At 38.5% G+C, this 22,348-nt stretch overlaps 1 pseudogene; it reads left to right on the top strand.

Moving 5' to 3' along the window:
• Positions 1-18,022: 18,022 nt before the first annotated feature.
• Positions 18,023-18,618, top strand: LOC126060223 (immunoglobulin kappa variable 4-1-like; annotated as a pseudogene).
• Positions 18,619-22,348: the final 3,730 nt, after the last annotated feature.

Below are 22,348 nucleotides of genomic sequence, written 5' to 3' on the forward strand. Positions count from 1 at the left end.
TATAATCAAATCAAATTGAATGGAAAAGGATAGAATCCGATAATTCAAAAAGATAAAATAATACAAAACCAAATCAAATAAATTTGAGCTCCCTGGAAGAGTCAGGGGATAAAGCCATAAAGTTTAACAAAAAATTAGAAGCTATAAGAACTTCATAGAAACTGACTTGGGCAGATCTCACTCCTGTTTCATATTCTTTTCTTTGGAAGTTAGGGACCTCCTCATTCGTTTTTTCAAAGGCGAATATCCTAGCAGCCCTATGTGAAATTTGAAACTGATAGTGAGAATTAATATTAATCTTCCATCCTAGAACGCAAAAGCATTATCTATTTAAAGCACACTAAATATTCAAGTACTTCCTGGGTGGCACAGTTTGTTCTAATCCACTAATCGAAAGATTGGTGACTCAACCCCCCCAATGGTGCCACCAAAGAAAGGCCTGGAAATCAGTTTTGATAAAGATTATGGCCACGGAAGCCCTGTGGAGATCACGTCTACTGTGACACATTTGGTGTAACCAATAGTTGGAAGTACCACAAAGACAATAGGTTCGGTTTTTTAAAAATTATTTTTGTTTTTAAAAGGGCTAAAACTGTTGACTATATGATAAAAAAGCATATATTTGCTTGTCGATAATATTTCTGAGTAGCAAAAGAGCAATAACTTTTGCTTCTGGCTTAACAGTAAAGTCACAATATTCGTTAAAAGTGATGCACCTTAGATTCAAACTGTATAATTCACATTGGTCATAACATTACCTCTTCTACCCTCAGAACTTTTGGAGGAAAAAAGACAGTGGAAAATCTCTTATGAAAGTTGCCTGAGATTAACATCTGCATGCAGACAGAATGGGAGATGAAGAGAGAGAGAGGAAGAATTTGACTAGATGGCATTGAATTTGTTTCTTTTTGTTTTGTAACAGTAACACTTTAATGAGTTAGGCAAATACAGAAAACATTTTGGACTTCAATCTGAAACAGGATAAACATGTCAAGAATTTGACTTGAGTGCCTCCTAGTGTGATGTAAACTTAGGACCAAAAACCAAACCTCTGGTGGAATGGAATTCAACTCATAGTGACCCAATAGGACAGAGCAGAATCACCCCATAAGTTTCCTAAGAAGTGCATTGTAGATTCTAACTGCAGACCTTTTGGTTAGCAGCCAAACTCATAACCACTATGCCACCTGAGTTTCCTAAGTACACAATAAGTACAGAATTCATGCTCTCAATTTTTTGGCCGACCTAACAAGGAGCGATGGTTTTGCAGTAGTTAAAGAGCTTGGCTGCTAACTGATAGGTCTGTGGTTTCAACCCTCCAGGTGGTCTGAAGGAGAAAGATATGGCATTCTGCTTCCTGTTAAGTGCTACAGCCTTGGAAACCATATGGACCAGCACAACTCTGTCCTAAAGTGTCACTATAGGTTGGAATCAACTCAGAGACAGTGGGTTAACTAGAGCCCCAGCTTCCATAAAGATTACACTTTGGAAATCTTTGTAACAATTCTACTCTGTCCAAAAAGTTTTCTATGACTCAGAATTGACTCAACAGCAGAAAGTTATTAAACTAGAGCACAGGAGTCCCTGGGTGATGCAAGCAGTAAACACACTTGGCTGCTACGCAAAAGGTTGAAAGTTCGAGTCTACAAGAGGCTTATCAGAGGAAAAGAATGGTGACCTGATTCAGAGAGGTCAGCTACTGAAAACACTATGGTGCACAGTTCTACTCTTACAAATATGTGGTCACTAGGAATCTCAGCTGAAAACTCAGCAACTGGTTAACCTGCCCAGAACTAACCACCATTCTGCTCTTTCAGCATTTGCATGTGCCACAAACAACCCATCCCAGGCTCTCCCCTTCAGCTGGACCTACCCTGTTGCACCATAGCTGAGTGACTGGCCTTGCCCATTTGGCAATGCGGTGAAAACTGTCGTGACCAAAGATAATCAAACAACAAAGAATGCACAGCCCACCCACTCAGACTTAACCAAAGAAAACAAAAAAGCAGGTCGAAACAAAGAGATCTACAATTGATAAATGAGGAAAATAACTACTGGATGTCCTGAAAATATCAGAAATATCAAAACATATATAAAAAAGGACAAGATGGGTCCAGTAGGAGTCGAAAATAATACAAAAGATGAATTTCCCATGGAAGAAAAGCCACTAGACTACCTGACAGGGCATTCCAATCTCCAATATTCTGTGTTATCCAAGAGTAGAAACAAAAAGAGAAAAATGAGGAAAAAATAGACAAATTTATGGAAAAACAAACAAATGCATAGAAAAAACAGACCAAAAAAGGGAAGAGTTCAGAAAAATAATAAAGGAAAAAAATGCCAAAATACATTCACAACTAGAACCCATTCAAAAACAACAAGTAGAAATCGAACATATAAATAACAAGACTTCTAAATGGACAATGTCACAGAAGGGCTGAGGACCAGGTACGAAATTACGGAAAATAAGATCAGCGAAATTGAAATCAAAGGCTTGGATACAACTCTGTTAGAGGAAAAATCAGAAAAAGAATGAAGAAAAATGAAGAAACCTTGAGAATTATGTGGGATACAATGAAAAACAAACATTTGCTAGTGATCAGAGTTCCAGAACAGGGAGAGAAAATGGAAGTAACAGAGAACATCATTGAGGAATTGCTGACAGAAAACTTCCCAAATATCATGAAAGATGAAAAGCTGACCATCCAAAAAGCTCAAAAAAACCCATATGGGATAGAACCAAAAGAAATTAACCAAGGCAAATCACGATCACACTGAATATAACCAAAGACAAAGGAAAAATCCTGAGAGCAGCTCGAGAAAAACAAAAAGTCACATACAGAAGAGAAACAATGAAACTAACCTCTGATTATTTGGCAGAAACCACCAAGGCAAGAAGGCAATTAGATGACATATATAAAACCTTGATAGAAAAAAAGAAAAAATCCCAAACAAGAATAATATATCCTTCAGAACTCTCATTCAAATATGATGGTGAAATTAGGGCATTTCGAGATTAACAGAAATTAAGGGAATATGTGAAAATCAAACCAAACATACAAGAATTATTAAAGGGAGTCTTTCAGATTCAGAACAAAAAACATCAGACCACAGCCTGAATCTAGGAAAAAAGATTTTACCAGCCAGAGCCCAATGAAGGAAATGAATTCTCAAGGACTATACAAAACCAAAAGAATTACAACGGGGAACCAGAGAGGTTAATCTGTGAATGACAACAACATCAGAACAATAGGAGGGAATAAACAGTGTAGGTATAGAACTTTCTAATGGAGAGGAAGGCAAGGTGATACCAAGTAATAATAGACTGCTTAAACTAGAAAGATAAGGGTAAATTTCAAGGTAATCCCAAAAAAAGTTAACGAACCTACTCACCAAAAAAAAAAAAGAAGAAAAAAATCATAAAGTATCAATAAAATCAAAATCTACGAAACAAAAGAAATCCACACAAAAAAAGGAATTCGGCACAAGAGAGTAAGAGGAACAAAGAAAAGGTTAGCACCGCAAAAAAAAAAAAAAAAAAAAAAAAAACTACAAAATGACAGCCATAAACTCAAGCCTATTAATAAATAATTAAACTGAATGTAAATGGCCAAAATGCACCCATAAAGAGACAAAGGGTGCCAGAATGGATTTAAAAAAAAAAAAAAAAAAAAACAGGAACTATCTATATGCTGTCTACAAGAGACACACTTTAGAAACAAAGATGTAAATTTATTAAAAATCAAAGGATAGTAAAAAAAATCAAACAAAACCAAAAAAGAGTGAGACCATAAAGAAGCAGACCATGACTGCTTCTACAACCCCCCAACCTAAAGAATCAAAATCTTTCCCAAATGAAGATACAATCCTGGAATTATCAGATACGGAATATAAAAAACTAATTTACAGAATGCTTCAAGACATCAGGGATGACCAAAGAAATGAAATAAGGCAACCTGCAGAAAAACCCAAGGAACACACTGATAAAACAGTTGAAGAACTCAAAAAGATTATTCAAGAACATAGTGGAAAAATTAATAAGTTGCAAGAATCCATAGAGAGACAGCATGCAGAAATCCAAAAGATTAACAATAAAATTACAGAATTAGACAACGCAATAGGAAGTCAGAGGAGCAGACTCAAGCAATTAGAATGCAGACAGGGAAATTTGGAGGACCAGGGAATTAACACCAACATAGCTGAAAATAAGACAGATAAAAGAATTAAAAAAAATGAAGAAACCCTAAGACTCCTGTGGGACTCTATCAGGAAGGATAACTTGCATGTGATTGGAGTCCCAGAACAGGGAGGTAGGACAGAAAACACAGAGAGAATAGTTGAAGATCTGCTGACAGAAAACTTCCCTGACATCATGAAGGATGAAAGGATATCTATCCAAGATGCTCATCGAACCCCATTTCAGATTGATCCAAAAAGAAAATCACCAAGACATATTATCACCAAACTTGCCAACACCAAAGATAAAGAGAAAATTTTAAAAGCAGCCAGGGAGAAAAGAAAGGTCTCCTACAAGGGAGAATCAATAAGTTCAGACTACTCAGCAGAAACCATGCAGGCAAGAAGGCAATGGGATGACATATACAGAGCACTGAAAGAGAAAAACTGCCAGCCAAGGATCATATATCCAGCAAAACTCTCTCTGAAATATGAAGGCAAAATTAAGATATTTACAAATAAACACAAGCTTAGAGAATTTGCAAAAACCAAACCAAAGCTACAAGAAATACTAAAGGAAATTGTTTGGTCAGAAAACCAATAATATCAGATACCAGCAAAACACAAGGTCACAGAACAAAACATCCTGATATCAACTCAAATAGGGAAATCACAAAAACAAAATAAGATTAATTAAAAAAAATGCTCATAAGAGGGAATCATTGAAGTCAATATGTAAAAGATCACAATAATCAAAAAGAGGGACTAAACACAGGTGGCATAGAACTGCCATATGGAGAGGGATACAAGGAGATATACGACAATACAAGTTAGGTTTTTACTTAGAAAAATAGGGGTAAGTATTAAGGTAACCACAAAGAGGCATAACAACTCCATAACTCAAAATAAAAACCAAGAAAAAAGTAACGACTCAGCAAACATAAAGTCAAATACAATGAAAATGAGGAACACACAATTTACAAAAAAAAAGTCTCAGCACAAAAAAGGAAGTGGAAAAATGAAATTGTTAACAACACACACAAAAAGGCATCAAAACGACAACACTAAACACATACTTATCTATAATTACTCAGAATGTAAGTGGACTAAATGCACCAATAAAGAGACAGAGAGTCTCAGACTGGATAAAGAAACACGATCCGTCTATATGCTGCCTCCAAGAGACACACCTTAGACTTAGAGACACAAACAAACTAAAACTCAAAGGATGGAAAAAATATATATCAAGGAAACAATAAGCAAAAAAGAAGAGGGGTAGCAATATTAATTTCTGACAAAATAGACTTTAAATTTAAATCCACCACAAAGGATAAAGAAGGACACTACTTAATCATTAAAGGGACAATTGACCAAGAAGATATAACCATAATAAATATTTATGCACCCAATGACAAGGCTGCAAGATACATAAAACAAATTTTACCAGAACTGAAAAGTGAGATAGACACCTCCACAATTATAGTAGGAGACTTCAACACACCACTTTCGGAGGACAGGACATTCAGTAAGAAGCTCAGTAGAGACACGGAAGACCTAATTACAACAATCAACCAACTTGACCGCATTGACTTATGCAGAACCCTCCACCCAACTGCTGCAAAGTATACTTTTTTTTCTAGTGCACATGGAACATTCTCTAGAATAGACCACATATTAGGTGATAAAACAAGCCTTTGCAGAATCCAAAAACATCGAAATATTACAAAGCATCTTCTCAGACCACGAGGCCATAAAACTAGAGATCAATAACAGAAAAACTAGGGAAAAGAAATCAAATATTTGCAAAATGAACAATACCCTCCTGAAAAAAGCCTGGGTTATAGAAGACATCAAGGAGGGAATAAGGAAATTCATAGAAAGCAACGAGAATGAAAATACTTCCTATCAAAACCTCTGGGACACAGCAAAAGCAGTGCTCAGAGGCCAATTTATATCGATAAATGCACACATACAAAAAGAAGAAAGAGCCAAAATCAGAAAACTGTCCCTACAACTTGAACAAATAGAAATTAGAAAGTGAGCAACAAAAGAATCCATCAGGCACCAGAAGAAAACAAATAATAAAAATTAGAGCTGAACTAAATGAATTAGAAAACAGAAAAACAATTGAAAGAATTAACAAAGCCAAAAGCTGGTTCTTTGAAAAAATTAACAAAACTGATAAACCATTGGCCAGGAAAGGAAACAAATAACCCGAAAAAGAAACGAGATGGGCCACATCACAACAGACCCAACTGAGATTAAAAGAATCATATCAGATTATTACGAAAAATTGTACTCTAACAAATTTGCAAACCTAGAAGAAATGGATGAATTCCTGGAAAAACACCACCTACCTAAACTAACACAATCAGAAGTTGTAGACCCATAACAAAAAAAGAGATTGAAACGGTAATCAAAAAACTCCCAACAAAAAAAAGCCCTGGCCCGGATGGCTTTACTGCAGAGTTCTACCAAACTTTCAGATAAGAGTTAACACCACTACTACTAAAGGTATTTCAAAGTATAGAAAATGACGGAATACTACCTAACTCATTCTATGAAGCCACCATAGCCCTGATACCAAAACCAGGTAAAGACATCACAAATAAAGAAAATTACTGACCTATATCCCTCATGAACATAGATGCAAAAATCCTCAACAAAATTCTAGCCAATAGAATTCAACAACATATCAAATAATTAATCCACCATGACCAAGTGGGATGTATACCAGGTATGCAAGGCTGGTTTAATATTAGAAAAACCATTAATGTAATCCACCATATAAATAAAACAAAAGACAAAAACCACATGATCTTATCAATTGATGCAGAAAAGGCATTTGACAAAGTCCAACACCCATTTATGATAAAAAAATCTCAGCAAAATAGGAATTGAAGGAAAATTCCTCAACATAATAAAGAGCATCCATACAAAGCCAACAGCCAACATCACTCTAAATGGAGATAACCTGAAAGCATTTCCCTTGAGAATGGGAACCAGACAAGGATGCCCTTTATCACCGCTCTTATTCAACATTGTGCTAGAGGTCCTAGCCAGAGCAATTAGGCAAGACAAAGAAATAAAGTGCCTCCAGATTGGCAAGGAGGAAGTAAAATTATATCTATTTGCAGATGACATGATCTTATACACAGAAAACCCTAAGGAATCCTCCAGAAAACTACTGAAACTAATAGAAGAGTTTGGCAGAGTCTCAGGTTATAAGATAAACATACAAAAATCACTTGGATTCCTCTACACCGAGAAAAAGAACATCGAAGAGGAAATAACCAAATCAATACCATTCACAGTAGCCCCCAAAAGATAAAATACTTAGGAATAAATCTTACCAAAGATGTAAAAGACCTATACAAAGAAAAGTACAAAGTACTACTACAAGAAACTAAAAAGGACCTACTTAAGTGGAGAAACAAACCTTGCTCATGGATAGGAAGACTTAACATAGTAAAAATATCTATTCTACCAAAAGCCATCTATACCTACAATGTACTTCCGATCCAAATTCCAATGTCATTTTTTAATGTGATGGAGGAACAAATCTCCAACTTCATATGGAAGGGAAAGAAGCCTCAGATAAGTAAAGCATTACTGAAAAAGAAGAAGAAAGTGGGAGGCCTCACTCTACCTGATTTTAGAACCTATTTTACAGCCACAGTAGTCAAAACAGCCTGGTACTGGTACAACAACAGACACATAGACCAATGGAACAGAATTGAGAACGCAGATATAAATCCATCCACATAGGAGCAGCTGATATTTGACTAAGGCCCAGTGTCAGTTAATTGGGGAAAAGATAGGCTTTTTAACAAATGGTGCTGGCATAACTGGATATCCATTTGCCTAAAAATGAAACAGGACCCATACCTCACACCATGCACAAAAACTAACTCCAAGTGGATCAAAGACCTAAACATAAAGACTAAAATGATAAAGATCATGGAAGAAAAAATAGGGACAACGTTAGGAGCCCTAATGCAAGGTATAAACAGAATACAAAACATTACCAAAAATGACGAAGAGAAACCCGATAACTGGGAGCTCCTTAAAATCAAACACCTATGCTCATCTAAAGACTTCACCAAAAGAGTAAAAAGACCACCTACACATTGGGAAAGAATTTTCAGCTATGACATCTCCGACCAGTGCCTGATCTCTAAAATCTATATGATTCTGTCAAAACTCAACCACAAAAAGACAAACAACCCAATCAAGAAGTGGGCAAAGGATATGAACACGCACTTCACTAAAGAAGATATTCAGGCAGCTAACAGATACATGAGAAAACGCTCTCGATCATTAGCCATTAGAGAAATGCAAATTAAAACTACGAAGAGATTCCATCTCACTCCAACAAGGCTGGCATTAATCCAAAAAACACAAAATAATAAATGTTGGAGAGGCTGCAGAGAGAGTGGAACTCTTATACACTGCTGGTGGGAATGTAAAATGGTACAACCACTTTGGAAATCTATCTGGCATTATTTTAAACAGTTAGGAATAGAACTACCATACAACCCAGAAATCCCACTGCTCGGAATATACCCTAGAGAAATAAGAGCCTTCACACAAACAGATATATGCACACCCATCTTTATTGCAGCTGTGTTTACAAAACAAAAAGCTGGAAGCAACCAAGGTGTCCATCAACGGAAGAATGGATAAATAAACTGTGGTATATTCACACAATGGAATACTACGCATCGATAAAGAACAGTGACGAATCTGTGAAACATTTCATAGCAATGAGGAACCTGGAAGGCATTATGCTGAGCAAAATTAGTCAGAGGCAAAAAGGACAAATATTGTATAAGACCACTATTATAAGATCTTGAGAAATAGTATAAATTGAGAAGAACACATTCTTTTGTGGTTACGAGGAGGGGAGGGAGGGAGGGTGGGAGAGGGTTTTTTACTGATTAGTTCATAGATAAAAACTGCTTTAGGTGAAGGGAAGGACAATACTCAATACATGGAAGGTCAGCTCAACTGGACTGGACCAAAAGCAAAGAAGTTTCCAGGATAAACTGAATGCTTCAAAGGTCAGTGGAGCAAGGGCGAGGGTTTGGGGACCATGGTTTAAGGGGACTTCTAAGTCAACTGGCAAAATAATTCTATTATGAAAACATTCTGCATCCCACTTTGAAATGTGGAGTCTGGGGTCTTAAATGCTAACAAGCGGCCATCTAAGATGCATCAATTGGTCTCAACCCACCTGGGTCAAAGGAGAATGAAGAACACCAAGGTCACATGATAACTAAGAGCCCAAGAGACAGAAAGGGCCACATGAACCAGAGATCTACATCATCCTGAGACCAGAAGAACTAGTTGGTGCCTGGCCACAACCGATGACTGCCCTGATAGGGAGCACAACAGAGAACCCATCAGGGAGCAGATCAGTGGGATGCAGACCCCAAATTCTCACAAAAAGACCATACTTAATGGTCTGACTGAGACTAGAGGAATCCTGGCGGTCATGGTCCCCAAACCTTCTGTTGGCACAGGACAGGAACCATCCCCGAAGACAACTCATTAGACATGAAAGGGACTGGACAGTGGGTAGGAGAGAGATGCTGATGAAGAGTGAGCTATTTGTATCAGGAGGACACTTGAGACTGTGTTGGCATCTCCTGTCTGGAGGGTGGATGGGAGGATAGAAAGAGTTGGAAGCTAGCAATATTGTCACGAAAGGAGAGACTGAAAGGGGTGACTCATTAGGGGGAGAGCAAGTGGGAGTACGGAGTAAGGTGTATATAAACTTATATTTGACAGTTTGACTTGATTTGTAAAAGTTCACTTGAAGCTCAATAAAAGTTAAGAAAAAGAAAAAAGAGTGAGAGTAGCAATACTAATCTCAGGTAAGATAGACTTTAAAATAAAATCCAACATAAAAGACAAAGAATGGCAGTATATAATGATTAAAGGGACAATCCATCATGAAGACTTAACCATAATAAACATCTCCACACCCAATGACAAGGCTCCAAAATACATAAAACAAACCCTAACAGCAATAAGAAGAGAAATTGACCGCACCACAATAGTAGTAGGAGACTTAAACACACCACTCTCAGGAAAGAACAAATTATCTAGAAAGAAACTCAACAAAGATACAGAAGAACTAAAGGCACAATCAGCCAACTTGACCTCATAGACATATATAGAACACTCCACCCAACAGATGCAAAGTACACATTCTTTTCCAGTGCACATGGAGCATTCTCCAGAATAGACCATATTTTAGGCCGCAGAGCAACCCTCAACACAATCGAAAGATTGAGATACTACAAAGTATCTTCTCTGACCACAATGTCATAAAAGTAGAAATCAACAACAGGAAGAACAAGGGAAAAAAATCAGTTACATGGAAACTGAAGAACAACCTGCTTAAAAATGTCTGGGTAATAGAAGAAATCAGAGATGAATTAAAAAAAAATTCCCAGAATCAGATGAGAATGAAAACACTTCATACCAAAACCTTTGGGACACAGGAAAGGCAGTGCTCAGAGGTCGATTTATAGCAATAGATGCACACATCAAAAAAGAAGGAAGTGACAAAATCAGAATATTAGCTACACGACCTGAACAAACAGAAAGAGAACAGCAAAAGAAGCCCATAGCCATCAGAAGAAAGGAAATAAGAAAGATCAGAGCAGACATAAATGAAATAGAGGATAGAAAAACAATAGCAAGAATCAACAAAACCAATAGTTGGTTCTTTGGAAAAGATCGACAAAATTGAAAAACCACTGGACAAACTGACAAAAGAAAAACACGAGAGGTTGCAAATAACCCAACTAAGAAATGAAATTGGGGTCATGACAAGAGATCCACCTGAAATAAAAAGAATCATAACAGAGTATTACGAAAAGTATGCTCCAACAAATTAGAAAACCTAGAGGAAATGGACAAATTTCTAGAAACACCCTGCCTAACCAAATTAACACAAAATGATGTTAAATGTCTGGACAGATCCATAACAAGAAACGAGATAGAAAAGATGAGAAAAAACCTCCCAACAAATTAAAGCCCTGACCCAGATGGCTTCACTGGAGAATTCTACCAAACATTCAGAGAAGAGCTTATACCATTACTATTCAACATATTTCAGAATATAGAAAAGTAAGGGCTCCTTCCAAATTCATTCTATGAAGCCAGCATAACCCTGATATGAATACAAGGCAAAGACACCACAAAAAAAAAAAAAAAAATACCAGCCAATATCTCTCATGAATATAGACTCAAAACTTCTCAACGAAATTCTAGCCAATACAATTCAGCGTCGTATCAAAAAGAAAAACACCACAACCAAGTAGGATTCATGCCAGGTATGCAAGGGTGGTTGAGCATTAGAAAATCAATCAACATAATCCACCACACTAATAAAAGGAAAGAAAAAGATCACATGATCATCTGAATGGATGCAGAAAAAGCATTCGACAAAGTCCAAAGCCCATTCCTGATAAGAACTCTCAATAAAATAGGTATAGAAGGGCAATTTCTCAGCATAATAAAGGACATTTATACAAAACTAAAGGTCAACATCATTCTTAAAGATGACAGACTGAAACATTCCCCTTGAGAACAGGAACAAGACAACAATGTCCTTTATCCCCACTCCTATTTAATATTATGCTGGAAGCTCTAACTAGAGCAAGAAGGAAAGAAAAAGAAACAAGGGGCTTCCAAATTGGAAATGAAGAAATAAAACTGTCCCTATTTTTGGATTATATGCTTCTCTACATAGAAAACACAAAAGACTCCACGAGAAAAGTATTGCAACTAATAGAAAGATTCAGCACAGTCCCAGGACACAAGATAAATACACAAAAATCAGTTGGCTTTCAATACAACAATAAAGACAACAATGAAAAGGAAATCAGGAAAACAATACCATTTATAACAGCCCCTAAAAACAAACAAACAAACAAACAATTTAGGAATAAGTTTAACCAGGAATGCCAAGATCTATACAAAGAAACTACAAAACACTATTGCCAGAAACCAAAAGAGATCTATATAAATGGGAAAACACACCATGCTCATGGATAGGTAGACTCAACATTGTAAAAATGACAATTCTACCTGATTTACAAATACAAGGCAATGCCAATCTAAATACCAACAATATTCTTTAAAGAGATGGAAAAACTTATCATTAACTTTATATGGAAAGGGAAGAAGTCCCAGAAAAGTAAAGCACTATTGAAGAAGAAGAAGAAAGTAGAAGGACTCACACTACCCGACCTCAGAATCTACTATACAGCTATGTTACAGTAATCAAAACATCCTAGTACTGGCACAAAGACAGATACATTGACCAGTGGAAAAAAAAATATGAGTACCCAGATGTAAATCCATCCACCTATGGTCACCTGATCTTCGACAAGGGCCCAAAGTCCATCAAATGGGGAAAAGACGCTCTTTTTATCAAATGGTGCTGGCAAAACTGGATGTCCATCTGCAAAAAAGTGAAACAGGACCCATATCTCACACTATATACAAAAACTAATTCAAAATGAATCAAAGACCTAAATATAAAGCCAAAAAGTATGAAGGTCATAGAAGAAAAAATAGGATCAACACTAGAGGCCCTACTACAAGGCAACAATAGGATACAAACCACAACCTACCACACACAAACTCCAGAAGATAAGCTAGATAACTGGGATATTACAAAAATTAAACATTTATGCTCATCAGAAGACTTCACCAAAAGAGTAAACAGAGAGCCTTCAGACTGAAGGGGGGAAAAAATTATTGCAAATCAGACAAAGTTCTAATGTCTAAATTCTACAAGAATATCCAACACCTCTACAACAAAAAGACAAATAATCTAATTTAAAAACTGGACAAAGGAAATGAACAGATAGTACACCAAAGAAGACATTCAAGTGGCTAACAGGAATATGAGGAAATACTCCCAAGCACTAGCCATTAGAGAAATGCAAAGCAAAACCACAATGAGATACCATCCCACCCCAGCATTACTGGCACCAATCAAAAAATCAGGAAATAAAAACTGTTGGAGAGGCTGCGGGGAGATCGGAACTCTCACGCGCTGCTGGTGGAAATGCAAAATCATACAACAATTTTGAAAAATGATATGGCGCTTCCTTAGAATGCAAGAAACAGAAATACCATATGATCCAGCAATTCCACTCCTAGGACTGTATCCTAGGGAAATAAGAGTGGTCACAGGAATAGACATATGCACTCCCATGTTCATTGCAGCGTTGTTCGCAATAGTAAAAACATGGGAACAACCCAGATGACCATCAAACAGATGAATGGATAAACAAACTGTGGTACATACACACAATGGAGTATTACACAATGATAAAGAACAACGACAAATCTGCAGAACATCTCATGACATGGATTAATCTGGAGGATATTATGCTGAGGGAAATAAGTCAATCACAAAATGACAAATATTGTATGAGAGCACTACTGTAAAAACTCATGGAAAGGTTTACACACAAAAAGAAGCAATCTTTGATGGTTACAAGGGAGGGGAGCACTGGGGATGGAAAAACACTAAATGGGCAACAGATAATTGGTAATTTTGCTGAAGGGTAAGGCAATACACAATACTAGGAAAGCCAGCACAGCTTGTACAAGGCAAGGTCGTGGAAGATCCAAACCCCCTGAGGGACCAAATTGCTGGGCTGAGGGTGTAGGGACCATGGTTTTGGGAAATATCTAGCTTAACTGGCATAATACAATTTATACAGAAAAAAGTTCTACATTCTACTTTGGTGAGTAGCATCCGGGTCTTGAAAGCCTGTGAGTGGCCATCTAGGATACTCCGCTCGTCTCACCCCTTCAGGAGCAAGGAAGAATGAAGAAAACTGAAGACACAAAGGAAAGATGAGCCCAAAGGACTAATGGACCACATCTACCACGGCCTCCACCAGGCTGAGTCCAGTGCAGCTAGATGGTGCCCTGCTACCACCAATGACTGCTCTAACAGGGATCAAAATAGAAGGTTCTGGACTGAGAGGGAGAAAAATGCAGAACAAAATCCCAACTCAGAAAGACATACCAGACTTGCTGGCCTTTCAGAGACATGAGAAACCCTGAAAGTATGGCCCCCAGATACACTTTCAGCTCAATAATGAAGTCATTTCTGAGGCTCACCTTTCAGCAAAAGGTTGGATAGGCCCATGAAACAAAATGAGAGTAAAGGGGCAAACCAGCCCAGGGGCAATGACCAGATGGGAACAAGCAAGCCAGTAAGAGGGAACCCAAGTTTGAGAAGGGAGAGTGTTGACATCATGACGTTGTTAAACAATGTCTTAAAACAGTATGTGCACTGTTTAATGAGACACTAGTTTCTTCTGTAAACCTTCATCTAAAGTACCAGTAAAAAGGAAAAAAAAAAGAACCAGGCTACTGGGTTATAGATGAAATCAGTGACAGATTAAAGAAATTCATAGAATCAAACAAGAAAGGACATCCTACGAGAACTTTTGGAACACAGCAAAAGCAGTGCTTACCGGTCAATTTATACTAATAAATCCAAACATCCAAACAGAAGAAAGGGGCGAAATCAAAATATTAACCCTACAACTTGAACCAATAGCGAGCAGTAAAAAGAGCTCTGGAGCACCTGAAAAAAGGAAATAATAAAGCTTAGAGCAGAAATAAACGAAATAGGAAAACAATTGAAAGATTCAACAAAACCAAAGCTGCTTCTTTGAAAAGATCAACTAAATCGACAAATCATTGGCCAAAGTGAAAAAAGAAAAACAGGAGTGCAACCGAATAATCTGAATGAGACAGGCAATATCATAGCAGACCGAACTGAAATAAAAACGATCATAATAGAATACTATGAAAAATTGTACTCTGACAAATTTGAAAAACTACAGGGGATGGACAAATTTCTAGAAATATGTTGCTTGTCTAAAATAACTCTAAGCTTAGTTAGAAAAAAAAATAAATAAACCCATAAAAAAAAAAGAGATTAATGAGGTAGGTAAACAAAACTCCCAAGGAAAAAAAAAAAAAAAACCCTGGCCCGGAAGGCTTCCCGGGAGAATTTTACCAGACATTCAGAGCAGAGTTAACACCAGTAGTACTAAAGGTATTTCAGAGCATAAAAAAGGAAGGAATACTTCCAAACTCATTATAGGAAGCCAGCATACCCTGATATCAAAGCCAGGCATAGAGACCCCCCCCAAAAAAAGAAATTACAAGCCAATATTATTCATGAACATAGATGCAAAAATCCTCAATAAAATTCCAGCCAATAAAAGGTATTGGAGGGACATTGCAGGAGAAGGGCTCTCCTGACCGCCTAGTTGGTCAGTAGTGTGTGTGCGAGGACTCTTGTTGGTTCTCTGTCCCAGGCACAAACTTAGAACACATTGTTCCTTGATAACTTTGCAGTGTGACCCAGCCTTATGACTACATTACCATGGACCACTCAACACGGCACTGTGTGCACACGGGGATGAGGCTGAGATGCTGTGCAATCAGGGATAGAAGAACCAATCAAGCCAAAATAGTCTACCCGTGATAGGTGGACAGGCCCGAGTTGCTGTAGCATTTATTTCATCTCATTTTAAAATCGTAGCTCTGAATGGAAGGATTACTCTGCAGAGAAAACTCCGACTCCAGGTTTGCTAACATTTTCTCACCTGAAACAGAGTAGAGCAAGAGCCTGAGGACTTGGAAGGTGCCACCATCCTGCAGCTTCTCTCTTGTGTGAAGTTGCTCAGGTTCCACTCCCCACAAAAGGCTTCATTTATGAGGCTGAGGTCAGCAAGGCTGAGCCCATGGTGGGGTTTGGCAAGGGAGCATTTATGCCAAGAGCCAGGGAGAATGATGGTGAAGTCTTAGAGCACAGGGTTGCGGTAGAAAATCTTGTAGGGTGCTCCCTTCTGACTTACTTTTTGAATATGGCAGTAATGGCCACATATTATCGTGGATTCTCTGCCCAAAACTAAGATTAGCTAGTGATGTGGATTACTAACCAAAAGATTAGCAGTTTGAATCTACCAGTGGGGCCTTGGAAGAAAGTCTGGCAACCTCCTGTAAGATTAAAAACCATTCACTAGTGATTTGATTCTGACTTACGGTGACCCCATGTATGTCAGAGTAACACTGTGATCTGTATGGTTTTCAGTGACCGATTTTTCAGTAGTAGGTCGCCAGGTTATTTTTTTTTTTTTGAGGCCAATGTTGGTGGACTAAGAGTTGAGTGAGTTAACCATTAAATATAATTTATAATTAATTATGTTTGGGTTGTTTCATGCGTGAGGGTGAGTCTTGTCCTTGTTATTCCATCTAGCCTACAAATGGAGGACTCTTCTACTGAGTTTTAAAATTTTGGTAATTCTGTTTCTACTTTCAAGAAATTCAGTTGGTTTTTTTCCAGACCTGAAGTGTCTCCTTTTTGGTTTTCTGTACCTTGCATACAATGTCAACTTTGTCATTTATTTCTTTAAATAACCTTGTGGAATGCCGAAATCTGAAGTATGAGCAGAACTCCTTTTTTCTCTGTTATTTCTATTGTATCATATTTGTATTCATGTTGTGGTGGTTGTTATGTGCCGTCAAATCAGTTCCAGGTGATAGCGACTTCATACACAACAGAATGAAACACTCCGTGGCCCTGAGCCATCCTCAAAGTCTTTGCTATATTTGAGCCTAATGTTGTAGCCACTGTGTCAATCCATTTCTTTGAAGCTCTTTCTCTTTTTCGCTGACCCTCTACTTAATGAAGCATGATGTCCATCTCCAGGAACTGGTCCCTCCTGATAACATGTTCAAAGTAAAACAGATGAAGTCTCATCTTCAAGGGTGAGCTGCCGACGGCACACTGAGGCCGTGCATACCTGGAATGAAACTCCGTGAAGAGGTGGCATTCAATCACAGCTTTACAAGGAAATGCTGTTTGTTTTTCCTGTCCATTTTCCCAATGAATCTAGAGCCCTCTTCTCAGGTCCTAGCCATTGTGGACATGATAGGTTCCACTTTTTCTTTGGTTCCCACTTCCTTTGTGATCTGAACCCTCCTGAGCCCTAGCTCAATACAGGCTCCCTGAGGACTTTCCACACAGATGAATTCTGGGCCTGTCTTCATTTCTCTGGCCCTTCCATGGCCCTGGAATCCAATCTCAAGTGCTTGCAGTCTCTCTTAGGTATCCTTCAGGATACAAGTAGCTTCAGAGCTCAGACATTTTCTAGTATAAATTTTTATGAAACATTGAGGCAAAAATTTCCTATATTCTTCCCTTTCCTTTGTTATTTTTTTTTCAGCATTTTTTATCATTTCTAAAAACTGTTGATTTGAGGAAACTAGTCCATTATTTATGGAACCTGAACCCAATTGAAACTTTTTTTTAAGTTAAAACTTCAGCTATTCATTAGATCTTGGGTGCTTCAAGCAGTTGTGATGGGCTGCTAACTTAAAGTTTGGCAGCTTGAACACACCCAGTGGCACCCTGGAAGAAAAGCCTGTCGGTCTGCTTCTATAAAGAATACAGGTAAGAAAACCCTATGGGGCAGCTGTACTGTGTAACACATGGGGTTGTCCTGAGTTGGAATCCACTGGACTATAAGAGGTTTTGAGTTGATATTAGAACTTCTAAGTACACTTCTCTGTATTTTCTAGTCATAAAATTATCATTTCTGTGATTTTATAGCTCTTGATTTATATTGGATGGTGTCACAACCCGTGGTCCATGTAATTTGCTTTCAATTCACTGACTGCTTTGCATAAGCCCCTCCAACACCAGGCTGGCTGCTCAGATACTATAAACAGGGCCTTTGCTATGGGAGGTGATCTGCATCAGGCAGGCAGGGGCAGCAAGATGGTGCCACAGACTCTGTTCCTCATGTCCCTGTTGCTCTGGGCCTCTGGTGAGAAACTAAAAGTGCTTCAATCCCTCTAGAGCAGTATCTTTGTAGAGCTGAAAAATGACTTTAAGACATAGTGAGATATGATTGCTATTTCTGAAAGGGAACAAATTATGTGCTGATAAGTAGATGTTGTGGTATAAATGTTATTTTAAACTGTGTACGAATAAGTGTGTGTATATTTGTATGCATGGTAATTGTCCACTCTGATTGCAGGTGCCAGTGGGGACATTGCGATGACCCAGTCTCCAGCTACTCTGGCTGTGTCTCCAGGAGAAAGGGTCACCATCAACTGCAGGCCAGTCAGAGTGTGAGCAACTACGTAGCCTGGTACCAGCAGAAACCAGGACAGGCTCCTAAGCAGCTCATCTACCATGCATTGAACCGGGCGTCTGGAGTACCTGACAGGTTCAGTGGCAGTGGGTCTGGGACAGACTTCACTCTCACCGTCAGCAACTTCCAGGCTGATGATGCCGCAGTTCTTTGTTGTCTGCAGCATTATAATACACCACCCACAGTCCTTCAGTCTTGGACACAAACCTCCTCCTGAGGGCTACAGGCCAGTGAGTCTTCACTGCACCAGCTGCTTCCTTTCTGCTCAGCCCTGGACATGCGCACTTCCTCTCTCTGCCCCAAAGGCCACATCTCCTGACTAATTCCTTGGAGTATTTGCAGGCTCCAGGAGAAAATTAAGAGATGTGGCTTCTCCTGGATCCCCTTTTGTGGTAAATTATATAAGAAACATGCTGTAAAAATGTCTTGTTTACTTTGTCAAGCATTTTCATATCACAGGAACCTGCACAGTTAACATGGATAGATCACATGACTGATCTGGGGAAGGGTCCAGTGTGTTTTACACCCTGAAAGATCAGTTCTCTCTTCCCTGTGCCTTCTTGACTCTGGAATATTCCCATTTTATTTCCTAGATATTCTTAACTTTTTCCTTTCTCTTCAATCACCCCTCATAACTCTGGACCCAAACCGATGTTAAAACTGGGCCCTTCATTTTCAATATCTCCCTCCGAGAAGCTACTATTTCTCCCTTACATTTCCTTCCATGGATTCTGTTTTCCAGCCAAACCTTCCTGGTCAATGTCAATGAAGGTGTTTTCCTGCTCTAAGCTCCCATTTTACTGCCCTTTTCGCCTCTCTCCATGTCTTTCAGTGACTCTCATTCTTTCAAAGGCCAGCCTCTAATTCATTAACCCTATCACTCCAGAAATACGTGATACCTTTCCCACATTCTTTTTTCCTTAGTTGTCAAATGCTCTTTAAATTTATCCCCTGGGCACCCAAGTTTAATTTAGTGACTGAAGGAAATCATGGTTCTTTGTTATTGTTAATTGACAACCTATTGGTCTCTAACATGAGAACTCCGTGAACAGTGAGACCTCTGTTGTGATCCATAGGGTTTTCACTGGCTGATTTTTCAGTCGTAGATCACTAGACATTTCTTTCTGGTGTATATTAGTGTCTGAAATTGCAGCTGAAACCTGTTCAGCGTCGCAGCAACATGCATAGAGAAAGTATGTTAAATGAGGCACCTCGGCCCCTGCTCAGGTTGATGCTCACGCCAGCCCAAGTAGTGTTTCCAGTCAGTGTAGACAAGACTCTGACTGGCCCTGCAGCTAATGGAGACTTTCTGTCCTGGAAGACAGCAGAGATTCTTGCCCCTACTGAGCAGGATCTGCCCGCTGGAACCTGAAACGACAGGCACCAGAGGGTGATCCAGAGATGCTATACAATCAGGGACAGAAGGAACATCAAACCAAAAGGGTCTCTACCTGGGACAAGTGGACAAGTCTGTGTGGCTTGTAGCATTTATTTCATATCTCATTACAAATTGTAGGCCTATCTTAATAGGAGGATCACTCTGGAGAGAAAACTCCATGTTCTCTGTTGTGTTCTCTGTCAGGGCAGTCATCGGTTGTAGCCAGGCACCATCCAGTTCTTCTAGTCTCAGGATGATGTAGCCTCCTTTTCTGTCTCTTGGGCTCGTAATCGCCTTGTATACTTGGTGTTCTTCATTCTCCTTTGATCCAAGTGGGTTGAGACCAATTGATGCATCTTTGATGGCCGCTTGCTAGTGTTTAAGACCCTAGACGCCACTCTTCAAAGTGAGATGCAGAATGTTTTCTTAATAGATTTTATTATGCCAATTGACTTAGATGTCCCCTGAAACCACGGTCCCCAGACCCCTGCGCCTGCTAGGCTTGCCTTCGAAACATTCAGTTTATCCAGGAAACTTCTTTGCTTTTGGTTTATTGCAATTGTGCTGACCTCCCCTGTATTGTGTGCTGTCTTTCCCTTCACCTAAAACAGTTCTTATCTACTATGTAATTAGTGAATGCCCCTCTCCCACCCTCTCTCCCTCCCCGCTCTCATAACCATGAAAGAATGTTTTCTTCTCAGTTTAAACTATTTCTCAAGTTCTTATAATGGTGGTCTTATACAATATCTGTCCTTTTGCAACTGACTAATTTCACTCAGCATAATGCCTTCCAGGCTCTTCCACGTTATGAAATGTTTCACAGATTCCTCACTGTTCTTTATCAATGCGTAGTATTCCGTTGTGTGAATACATCATAATTGATTTATCCATTCATCCGTTGACGGGCACCTTGGTTGCTTCCATCTTTTTGCTATTGTCAACAGTGCTGCAATAAACACGGGTGTGCATACATCTGTTCGTGTAAAGGCTCTTGTTTCTCTAGGATATATTCCAAGGAGTGGGATTGCTGGATCATATGGTAGTTCTATTTCTAGCTTTTCAAGGAAGCGCCAAATCGATTTCCAAAGTGGTTATACCATTTGTCATTCCCACCAGCAGTGTATAAGTGTTCCAATCTCTCCATAGCCTCTCCAACATTTATTTTGTCTTTTTTGGATTAATGCCAACCTTGTTTTTTTTGTTGTTGTTGTTGGAGTGAGATGAAATCTCATTGTAGTTTTGATCTGCATTTCTCTAATGGCTAATGATCATGAGCATTTTCTCATATATCTGTTAGCTACCTGAATGTCTTCTTTAGTGAAGTGTCTATTCATATGTTTTGCCCATTTTTTAATTGGGTTATTTGGCTTTTTTCAGTTGAGTTTTTGCAGTATCATATAGATTTTAGAGATCAGGCGCTGATCAGAAATGTCATAGCTAAAAACTTATTCCCAGTCTGTAGGTAGTCTTTTTACTCTTTTGGTGAAGTCTTTGGATGAGCATAAGTGTTTGATTTTTGGGAGCTCCCAGTTATCTAGTTTTTCTTCTACATCCTTTATAATGTTTTGTATACTGTTTATGCCATGTATTAGGGCTCCTAATGTTGTCCCTGTTTTTTCTTCCCTGATCTTTATTGTTTTAGATTTTATATTCAGATCTTTGATCCATTTTGAGCCCGTTTTAGTGCGTGGAGTGAGGTATGGTTCTTGTTTCATTTTTTTTGCAGATGGATATCCAGTTATTCCAGCACCATTTGTAAAACAAGTCTGTTTTTCCCCATTTATCTGTTTTGGGGCCTTTTTCAAATATCAATTGCTCATATGTGGAAGGATTTATGTCTGGATTCTCAATTCTGTTCCATTGGTCCATGTATCTGTTGTTGTTACAGTAACAGGCTGTTTTGACTACTATGGTGACATAATAGGTTCTAAAATCATGTAAAGTAAGGCTTCCCACTTTGTTCTTCTTTTTCAGTAATGCCTTATTTTTCCGGGTCCTCTTTCCCTTCCATATGAAATTGGTGATTTGTTTCCCCATCTCATTAAAGAATGTCCTTGGAATTTGGATCAGAATTGTATTAAATGTATAGATCACTTTTGGTAAAATAGACATTTTTACAATGTTAAGTCTTGCTATCCACGAGCAAGGTATATTCTTCCACTTATGTAAGTCTCTTTTGTTTTCTTGCAGAAGTGTGCTGTAGTTTTCTTTGTATAAGTCTTTTACATCTCTGGTAAGATCTATTCCTAAGTATTTATCTTCTTGTGGGCTACTGTAAATGGCATTGATCTGGTGATTTCCTCTTCGATGTTCTTTTTCTTGGTGTAGAGGAATCCACCTGACTTCTGTATGTTTACCTTGTATCCTGATACTCTGCTGAACTCTTCTATTAGTTTCAGTAGTTTTCTGGAGGATTCCTTAGGGTTTTCAGTGTTTAAGATTATGTCATCTGCGAATAGAGATAATTTTACTTCTTCCTTGCCAATCTGGATGCCCTTTATTTCTTTATCTAGTCTAATTGCTCTGGCTAGGACTTCAAGCACAATGTTGAATAAGAGTGGTGATAAAG

Source organism: Elephas maximus, chromosome 17 (genome assembly GCF_024166365.1).
Source record: "Elephas maximus indicus isolate mEleMax1 chromosome 17, mEleMax1 primary haplotype, whole genome shotgun sequence".
NCBI classification, from domain to species: domain Eukaryota; kingdom Metazoa; phylum Chordata; class Mammalia; order Proboscidea; family Elephantidae; genus Elephas; species Elephas maximus.